This window comes from Rhinopithecus bieti, unplaced genomic scaffold (assembly GCF_001698545.2).
Source record: "Rhinopithecus bieti isolate Rb0 unplaced genomic scaffold, ASM169854v2 scaffold_35322, whole genome shotgun sequence".
In the NCBI taxonomy this organism is placed as follows: domain Eukaryota; kingdom Metazoa; phylum Chordata; class Mammalia; order Primates; family Cercopithecidae; genus Rhinopithecus; species Rhinopithecus bieti.
Genome location: NW_016815256.1, coordinates 707,703 through 718,752, shown reverse-complemented (window position 1 = coordinate 718,752; position 11,050 = coordinate 707,703). Strand labels below are relative to the sequence as shown.

Sequence of the window (11,050 nt, the reverse complement as noted above, 5' to 3'; positions counted from 1 at the left end):
ATTCTTTCAAACATTAGCTGGCCCCACCTTATAACACACAGGCTAGAAGCTCTAGGTCACTTGACCTCAGAGCACGTGCAAATGTTTATCAGGCTACCCAGTGACTTATAGAGGAGGCATTTCCTGGAAACATCGTGGTTAGACATTTCATTCAGTGAGGTGTTCAGAGCATCTGAATCACTCTTGTTGCCTAGTAACTTGTTTGTGTTTGGCAGGATGAAGACAACTCAGGCACAGGAACAGTCAGACACAAGGCAGGTATCTATTCAGCACATCCTCCTCCCAACACTAGACTGCTGATTTAGTGCTTAAACTTGACACTGTTCTTTCCACTTTCTCACTGTTGGTAGAGGCCCTTTCAGTCATTCTCTTTAAGTCAGGAGCATTCAAAAGGCACTATGCTGTACAGAGAATCAACAGATCCTTTGTAGCTGAAATATAGGCTACTCTTTTCCTATAGAGTTTTGAAAAGAACTTTTAAGACAAAGCTAATTACAGGGTTCTTACGTATAAAAGGGAAAGGAGTTACATGGTATCATGGAAATTACTTGTCATCCCTAAAAGAATTAGTTCTCTCACATATTCACATATCTGTCCCTTTTTTTTTTTTTTTTGATAACAAGAATTGATTACCACAATATAAGCAGCTTCAGAATCAAGGGGGTTCACCCTCCAATACCGTCATGAATACAAATATATAGCAAAGCTGGCTAAAGTCACCTTACTAACCTTCGTCTTCAAATTTAAGTTAGCATGTGTGCCTGGGTTACTCTAAGAGCCAAAAATCTAGAACAAAACACTCTGGGCTTGCATTCCATTATACATTCTCTGACAGTTATGGCTTTTCCTCTATTATTTTATGTCTCCGCTACTTTCTCAGTCATTTCTATGCGTTAAATATTCAGAGGAGGAAAAGTGGTTTTAAAAAAGCTGCCCCGCCACCGCCCCAATACTGGGGTTTCTGTTGTTCTTTCGTTTTTGCTCTTCTTGTCAGAGGACATGCCTGCTATGGAAACAAGAAAATAAGATGTAAGGGTGTGCTTAAATGTTACTCCTAATCTTAGTGGGAAAGTCCTGAGTTCTAGGTTTATTTAATGTTTATGGACAGGAGGATACAAAAATTGTTTAGAAAATTTTATTTTTTCTTCCTTTCATCCAATAATATTCATCCTAACCTTGGGGTTTCAGTATGCCTGATATTCATAAGAACTATTAAAAATCAAATAGATATGAATCACTTAACTTTAACAACTATAAAACGGGTATGAGTTTACTTAGCAAAGGTTTTCAACTTAAGCATATGTTAATCCTTTATCTCCTCCAAAATATTTTCTTTTGAAAGGCATATTTAAGGAAAAAAATCTTTCCATATTAAAAAATTCTTGAATTCTACCAGACAAAGTCCAGAACAGACTTAAGAAAAGAATACTCTCATTATCTAGAAATGGCTAACTGTAGACTGCAATTACTAGTGGCAAGAAATAAGGGGGTTGAATCACTCTCCAAAATATTTCAAAGTCCTTAACCATGTCTCTCAAGCAGGTGTTCCCACTCTGGGGTTCGTAGTTGATAGGTGGACCTCCTGAAGCCCTGTAAAATGTTTTGGCTCATGCACATAACCGGAAATAGAAAGCTTTAGTTCTTCAGATTCTCAAAATCGAGTCTAGGTCTTGGGAAATCAAATTGCCAGAAGATAACTGAGGATTTAACCTCTTGAATTTGTTGCTGACTACCTGCTTAATATAAATTTCAGTAACATAAAAGAAGAATGTTTGTTCCCATGCTGTAACTGAAGATTTCTAATAATTAAAGAGCAGTAGAGCCCCATCTATGACAGCGAGCCAGTTTACTGCACTTGTATAACCTGAGAGCTAAATTACCACTAATTGTCTCATCTTTTGACAATGTATTTAAACTTCATTAGACACGTGAATGTCTGTTATGGCCAGGTGAAGGAGACCGACGTAGTCCCTGGCCTCACAAAGCTTGCAGTCTAGTTGGAGAAACAAACAAATCATTATCACACAGGGAGATAAATGTTTAGATAATTGAAAGTTCAGGATGCTATAAGAACACATTGCCAAGGCACCCAACCTAGTCTGGCATTTAAGCTATGAGAATTGGCAAAATATCCAGATGCGGATGACAGCAGGTACTCTCACAGGTTTCTAGCAGACATGCAATAAGAAAACCTTAGCCAGGCGTGGTGGCTCACGCCTGTAATCCCAGCACTTTGGGAGGCCAAGGCAGGCGGATCACCTGAGGTCAGGAGTTCAAACCAGCCTGGCCAAGATGGCGAAACCCCATCTTTACTAAAAATACAAAAATTAGCTGGGCACAGTGGTGGGTGCCTGTAATCCCAGCTATTTGGGAGGCTGAGTCAGGAGAATTGCTTGAACCCAGAAGGCAGACATTGCAGTGAGCTGAAATTGTGCCACTGCACTCCAGCCTAGGCAACAGAGAGAGGCTCTGCCTCAAAAAAAAAAAAAAAAAAGAAAATCTTCCTCTCAGAGAGGCAATTTAATGATATCTATTAAAATTACACATATACCTTATGACTTGCAATTCTACTTTACAAGTTTATATAGATATATTGCCTACATGCAAAATAACCTACATACAGTTACTTACTGTAGTATTGTTTAAGAGCAAACAGTTGGCCACAACCCGAATGTTGTCCATCAATAGATCGCTATTTTAACTGTGGAACATCCATAAATGGACTCTGTTATTCTGTAACTGCTTTAAAAAAAGAATGAGGAAAGTGTCTTAGTACTCGCTTATTAAATCCTCCTCCATATATTGTAAGGAAAAAAAGCATACATTGCAGAGAAATATAGTATGCTATCTTTTATGTTATGAAGGGGGCAAATAGGAATATTCCTATTTGCTTCTTTATGCATAAAGAAATTCGAAGGATGCATTAGACATTGACAGAGGCTGAGAGGATGGTGGAGGCAGAATTTGGGCAGACTCTGAATGTGAAATGTACGAAAATGGCATACTTAAAAAGTAATCCTTACATCAAGTGTGTGGGACATTGAAAAGGAAAAAAAAAAAAAACAGTAATCCTTTATTTTTCAAGCCCAAGTTATATCAACCTAGCACATTTTTTTTTTTTTTGGTTTTTTTTTTTAACACGCTTTTAAAATTTTGCAGTGATTAAATTAGAACATAAGACCGCTTTATTTTCCAAATCAGGGTTCCACTCTCTCCTTTCCTGCTTGTGTCCATTTGCCATCCTGAAGGGGGTTTCCCCAGAATACCTGAGAGTGAGGCAAGTCCTCTGTGTCTCCCTGCTCTGGTTTGTTGACTGAGGATATTCAAGAGATTTTTTAAAGCTCATGAAAGAATTTTGTTTTGTTCACTGCCTCATTTGCAACACTGAAAAGAATGCCTGGCACACAGAAAGCGTTCAGTAAGTATTTGTTGAATAAATGAATTCTTTTCTTCACTCAGCTTCAATGAGACAGACACCACCAGACAAAGGGAAAGATATCAAAACGGTGTCAAATATTTAGAAATAGCTGCCATTCCTAGTACCAGCTCAAAATAGGCATTCTAACCTTAGCAACATTCCTAGAATTATTGTGAATTTCACAGAAGACAAATAATATTATAGAATACTGTGCTCAATAATACTAACTACCCAGAAATATTTATTTTAAATAATTTGGGATTACACGGCCCTGGTGTCTATCTTAGGGTAAAAATCTTTTTAGGCAAACACCAAACAGCAATGATAAAAAGTAAAAAAAAAACCAAAACAGCTATCATCAGGGTCAAATGAACCTTAGTCTTAAGGTGCCCAGAGATATAGCAAGAAAAGAGAAAATCTTTTGTACCGAAAATGCAACTATTTTATTTTCAATAATAAAATTATACTTGAAATAAAATTCAAAGTACTCTAGGCAGTGAACTGAGTTGTACTGCTTCAACCACAACAAGCAAAACCTCTTCCTCCTCAGTGGGCATAGAATGGGTATAACTACTACAGCTCTTTAATTTTGGTTTAAATAACTATAAAAAACAGAATAACTTTGCTAGTAATTTCAGTACTGTTGCTAAAAGGTGCATGGCTGGCTGATATTTCTTTGAAGATTTTCTGTTTTCTTAAGGCGTGGTTGAGAGAGTTGATTGAGCGCTCTCTTTTGGCAGTAATGCAAACAGGTTAGGAAGTTTTGGGGTCACCTCTATTTCTCTGGCTGTCATTTAAAACGGCAATCCAAGACTGAGAAAACATCCATTCACCTGAAAGAGCTTGAAATTTAAGACTCTTCTGAGGATAAAATTAAAATTCTCAGAGTTAAGACATTTATGAAATGTCTTAACCAGAGAAGGGAAGATAGCAGCAAAGCTGCAGGATAACTGATAGACAGCCAACCTTCAGCTGAAGCAAGTTAGACTCATGCTATAGCAGCAGGAAGCACCAAACCTACCAAACCTACTGTTTCCAGATGGTAGCACAGTAATTCCCACCTTGATCCTTGCAGCAGTCAACACTCCCAGTCTCTGGCAGATCCTTTCGGAGCAGAGTGTTATAGGGCCACAGGATGACAGTTCTAGGGGAAGAAAAAGTCAGAGATTAAATGAGAATGAGGCTTTGATGCTATGTTTTGCTAGTTTTCTGGGGGAGGAGGTGAAATTAAGAGCCCTCTGATGCTACCCTCCTAGAGCTCTCCAATACTGACCCTCCAGGAGAGTTGCCAGGAAAACACTGGCTCTGACATGTACTGACATTTCAGGACAAGAAGAACAACTCAGCCGTTCATTCCACTAATATTTACCACCTGCCAGCCCCTATTTAAAGTTGGAATGGCGCGGGCAGGCAGATTCCCTTCCCTCCTGATGTTCATGTTCTAACACAGGAACACACAGATAAACAAGAACAGTCAATGCCGCTCAAAAAAGTCAGAGTCAGGGCAAGGCTGGTGTGGTTGATGTAGAGCAAGCAGTCAGGGAAGCCTTTCTGAGGGGATATTTAAGACTTAATAAGGGTTGAGGATGGGGCAGGGGCAGCTGCAAAAGAAGAGTAAGCCAGGCAGAGGGAGCAGCTCGCCCAAAGGCCCTGAGGCAGGAATGAGCCAGGAAGGTTTAAAAAGAACGGAAAGGCAAGCACGGCTAGAGTATTGTGAACTAGGCACAGAGAAGGGAAGAAGAGTGCAGAGGGCTTTATAGGAGAGTAGAAGGACTATGTACATAAAGGGCAAACTAAGTGTCACAGAAACTTAGGTTGATGTGCTTTGCATAATCTGCCACCTACTAAATGGTAGAAGATTTGCTTTGAAATACATACAGTTGCTGCAATCAAATGGATTTTTAAGTAGCTGAAATTTGCCCTGTGGATGGAAGCAAAATATAGGCCACTGGCCAGAGGTCTGCAGTTCATAGAACCACAATAGGAATATCCAAAGAATACAGCCTGAGACTACCCAACAGTGCATATATGTATATGATTTGGTAGTGCACATATATATATCTTTTAACTACCTAACAAATTTCATTAAAATCTATGTTTAACAACTGCAGGATGTACATTCATCTGCAACCAGAAATTGATTTTTAGTTGAGATCCCATCTTAATAAAAAATACTCAACTCTTGGAAGAAACTCAAGAACAAATGTGTCACTCTTAGGTATATACTCAAGAAAAATGAAAACACCAGTCCAAGCAAAAACTGTACACAAATATTCATAACAGCATTATTCATAATGGCCCCAAAATGGAAACAACCCAAATGTCCATCAACTATTAAATGGATAAACAAAATGTGGCAAACCCATATACTATTACTGAGCAATGGAAAGGAATAAAGTAGTGATACACACTATAGCACGAATGAATCCTGACAACATTATTCTAAGTGAAAGAAGCCAGTCACAAAGACCACATGTTATATGATCCCATTTATATGAAATGTGCAGAATAGGCAAATCCATAAAGACAGATTTGTGGTTGCCAAGGGCTGGGGGACGAAGAGAAGGGAAAGTGAATGCTAATGGGTCTAGGGTTTCTTTTTGGAGTGCTGTAAATATTCTAAAATTAAATAGTGGGGTTGGCTGCACAACTCTGAATATACCAAAAACTACTCATTTGTACAATTTGAAAAGGCCAGTTTTATGGTATGTGAATTATAACTCAGTAAAACTGTTGTAAAAATAGAAGAACAAAAGAATATCTGAAATGCTGTGAACAGATGAAATAAACTTCAAGTGGCCCAAAATGCTATATTCCAGTAAGCATTACTAGACCCCATTAAAAGGGATAAGCAGTTTACACTTCAGATACTGTATACTACACTCCCTGTGGGACAGGCTTATCCCTCTGGAAAGATCACCTGATCCTTGGAGGATGTTTTTCTTGTTTCACTTGGAACCTTTCTCCAGTTATTACCCTCTCTCGACTCCATCTACCATCCCCACTCACTCCACGCAAATGAAATTAAAGCAGATAGTTGCTTTTGTGCTCTAACTCAAGTCTGTGGACAATTACAATTGTTTAGAGCATAGTATTAATTATATTTCTAATATGGTCAGCTTATAGATTTTATTCAGTTATAGAGCCAAACCTAGCACTTTTCATCTAGTCAAGCTGAAAATGTGTGCTCTTGTCAAAAAGGAGAATGGGCAAAAGGGTAGATACTGGAATGCAAAACAAATTCAAGCTTACTACTCTAAAATCCCTTTCTGTATACATCTTAACATGGTGTTACATTAAGACTACATTCATTTTAAATAGTATCTTATAAGTTCGTGATTTATTTTAAAGTATATGTAGAATATATAATTTCACAAAGGAATAAAGTAAATTATATAACAACAGCAAAATACTACTGTGAGACGATTAATGTAGAATCAGAGAGGCAGGTAAACACAGAGAGAGGTTCTTGATCACAAGGTGTAGTGGAAGAGGGAACACTATCTCCTGGGACTGAATATTGTTCTACCTGCTCCCGGTAGCGAATCACTGCAGAGGCAGCAAAGCTTGATGTTTATGAAAAGGATTCTGAAGGCCGACTCCACACTTAGCATGACTGCACGATTAAGTATTGTGGCTCCAGGCATGATACTTAATTTCTCTGAGACTTAGTTCCCTCATCTATAAATAGTACTAACTTAACAAGGTCCTTAAAAGGATCAAAGGTTATATAAAAACAAATAATAGATCTAAAGGGAGAGACAGATTGCAATACAATAATAGTAGAGGACTTCACCCCACTTTTGGCAATGGACAGATCACCCACGCAGAAAATCAGTAAAAAAACATTGGAATTAAACTATACTCTAGACCAAATAGACCTATAACAGACATTTACACAACATTTCATCCAGCAGCCACAAAACAAGTCTCTACAAATTCAAAAAAGTCACTATGAAATCAAAGCATCTTTTCTGAATCCAATGGAATAAAACTAAAAATCAATAACAAGAAGAACTTCGGAAACTGTGCAAATGTATGGAAATTAAACAACATGCTCCTGATCAATGAAGAAATTAAGAAGGAAATTTAAACATTTCTCGAAATAAATGAAAACGGAAACACAACATACCAGAACCTATCAGATATAGCAAAAGCAGTACTGAGGAAATTTTATAGCACCTTATGCCCACATCGAAAACATAGAAAGACTCCAAATAGGCCGGGCGCGGTGGCTCAAGCCTGTAATCCCAGCACTTTGGGAGGCCTAGACGGGCGGATCACGAGGTCAGGAGATCGAGACCATCCTGGCTAACACGGTGAAACCTCGTCTCTACTAAAAAATACAAAAAACTAGCCGGGCGAGGTGGCGGGCGCCTGTAGTCCCAGCTACTCGGGAGGCTGAGGCAGGAGAATGGCGTAAACCCGGGAGGCGGAGCTTGCAGTGAGCTGAGATCCGGCCACTGCACTCCAGCCCGGGCGACAGAGCGAGACTCCGTCTCAAAAAAAAAAAAAAAAAAAAAAAACTCCAAATAAATAACCTAATGGTGTACCTCAAGGAACCAAAAAAGAACAAATCCAAAACTAGTAGAAGGAAATAATAAAGATCAAAGCAGAAATAAATGGAGAAAAAAAGACTTGAAGGAGTTAATACTAATAAAGAGATCAGAAAGAGCACCTGGTATACAATAAGCATTAGATGTATTTGTTAAATGATTAACATACAGTATACTAGTTAAGTCTTGCAAAATGACTAAAACTGTGCTGCATATTTGGCTCCCAACTCCTTTGTAGCTACAGGGGAAGAAATTTTCCAAACTCAGAAAGAGAAAATGCATGTATCTCCATATGTGTTAGGAGGAAGGCAAGTGGGAACCATATTTTATTCCTCAGGAGAAAAAAGAAAGCATTTGACACTTAGCTTTAATATGGCCTGTAAACAAGAGGCAATGAGCAATACTGCAGACCAGGGAAGACCACCATATGATGTCACTTGATAGTTTTTCACTGCGTTTCTCAATAAATCCCAAGGCATAACTCTCTAGAATTTCTGTAGTAGGAAGACAAGGCAATGTGATACAAATATACAACTCTGATGGTCGGCTCACAACTGCACCAGAAATCTCCAGTCCATCTTTTACTTCCATTTCCCTCTGCCATGCTTCTGATAACCAGAGCTGAGGAGGAGACAGTTCCAGATCTCTGAAACAAATTCTCCAACATTAGGAGATGGCCAAAATATAGCCACATAAAAACACTAAGTAACCTGATGCATTGAAAAGCAACTCCCCTAGAAGCACGTTTTAAGTTTAATGGACTTCAGAGTCATTGTCTGGCTAAAGAACAGCTATAATCATCTCAGGGGATTAAAGAACTTGGAAGAATATTCCTATTAGTCATAGTCATTTCAGGCTCCAACTAACAGTTAAACATAGAACTTTCATGAATTACAAAAGCTATTATGCTTAAGCCATGTTTTACTGTAAATTGGACAGTAGATAACTTTTCTTTAAATGATTAGTTATACAGTGCAAACCTTAGCTAGAAAACAACCTGTGTTCCTTCAGATAGTCCCATATTGTACATGGAAGACATGATAAAGTTGAATTTCCACAGCTATTACACAGTCCTGTGACTAAGCTGATGTCCCAGTGATTTATCAGCCTTTTTCACTCCATCTGGCAAAGTATGTTGTTCTTAAGGCTAATTATTTAATAATGTTTTCTTCAGATAAAAATGGTACTAATCTTATAGTGGTTAATCAACTATAGCAATGTATTTTCATTTGCATACCTAGGGAGTATTGCTAAAGAGAGTAGAAAATAGATTAATTCCCTTGCGGTTCATGTACACTAAATGTAGCATTCTGTAAGGAAGGACAGCAAGAGATGGCATTTATAACTAACTCCTGTGCGTTCTTGGAGAAGCCTTTTTTGACCCTCCCAGACTGCATTCGGTTTCCTTTCCCTTGCTCCACGTTACTCTCTGCTTTTTCTCTGACATAACAGCTTGCTAACTGTAACTTTGGTCAATTGTTTGTAGAGATTTACTTGTCTCTTTCCAGTCAGACTGCAAGCTCTGTGAGGGAAGGGATCACATGTGTCAGATTCTCTGCTGTCTTTCTGGCACAGAATTGAGGGTTATAAATATCTGTTCACTGACTAACTCCCACTTTATAAGATAAGCTGTGTTCCTAAAGGATCACATGTCAGTTCCTCTCAAGATAAGGAAGTCACTGAAGTAATCTTATAAGGGGAGTAAGGAGAGGGAGTAAGCCCCACTAATACCATTTAATATTATGAAACAGTGACCCACAAGTTTGAACTCTGAAAATTACAGAAGCACAGTCCAGGGATATGGCTATGGCAGATGTGACTGAAGGTGAGGGAGAAAAGGAGTGGGGAGGAATAACCCACTAATTTAGATGGGTGCTTTCAGAGTGAAAGTTTATTATAAGAGCTCAAATAGTGTTTTCTAATTATAGACTGTTAAATTTAAAATACAGTGAAAGGCCACTCTGTACTTCTCTCTGCCCAATGCAGACTGAATTAAAATATCCAAGAAACAGGACATTTTTTTAAGCCCAGAAACACTGACACACCCATTAAAAAGTTCTGTCTCGTAAGAACTGCTTTCTACAGTTTCTGTTAGGTCTTCCATGGCTCAGACAATTGGCAATCTTGTTCTTTCTTTCATGACACAAAGTTGTTATATCCAAACAATTAACCTCCTAAAGTTAAAGTCATGAGCAATGACAAGGTCATATGGTATCATAACGGTGAAAATTAAATAATTTTAAACAAATGCCTTCAAACCTTCTGCAATAAAAGAAAACTCTTACACTTTAACATTTAAAGTGAGAAAGTGTTTAACCTTACTAGTGAGCAAAGAAACTCAAAGAAGTGAGATAGCATTTTTCTACATCGGCTCTTTAAAATACCAATATAAAATTATTAAGCTGTTCTCCAGGGGTATTGTAAAATATATTTCTTATATTCTATAAACCTCCTAAGAATGTGAACAAAGATTTAGCTCTGAGCATATTAACCATTACATTGCTGATAACAGTAAAAAAAAAAATGAGAAACAAGTGTCCAATAATAAGGGACTGTTAAAAATAACATGGTGGGTAGATACAATGGAAGAATGAAATGCTCCTATCACAGTTAGTGGGGAATGACAAGAGGTTCATTATATATTCATGGGTACAAAACAATGATATGTGTATGATCCTATTTCTCCTGTTTTTACAAGTTGCATGTGTAAACATAAACATGACTAGAAAGACAATGCAAAATGCTAACAGATAATAGATTTATAGATGACTTAAATTTTTCTTTTGCTTATCGAGGCATAACATGTCCTAAAATAAACATGAGTTGCTATTATAATTAGAAAGTTAAAGAGAAAAGATGACACAAAAACTCTCGAAACACATTTCCAAATAGCTACCATAGTCACATTCTCTTTTAAAAAATTATTATGACTTGGGAGGCTGAGGCGGGCGGATCACAAGGTCACGAGATCGAGACATTCCTGGCTAACACAGTGAAACCCCGTCTCTACTAAAAATACGAAAAAAAATTAGCTGGGTGTGGTGGCAGGCACCTGTAGTCCTAGCTCCTTGGGAGG

The 11,050-nt window shown here is 38.0% G+C and overlaps 1 protein-coding gene across 3 annotated transcripts in view; it reads right to left on the bottom strand.

The window, feature by feature from the left end:
• Nucleotides 1–11,050, bottom strand: part of SGMS2 (sphingomyelin synthase 2) — a 113,441-nt gene that overhangs the window by 69,692 nt on the left and 32,699 nt on the right. For 2 of the 3 annotated variants that reach the window (XR_001881659.1, XM_017853067.1), the window contains exon 2: nucleotides 4,480–4,562. The gene's annotated coding sequence lies outside the window, so the exon portion shown is untranslated. Of the gene's footprint in view, nucleotides 1–4,448; nucleotides 4,563–11,050 lie in introns of all 3 variants that reach the window. The other variant, XM_017853068.1, reaches the window with a different exon arrangement.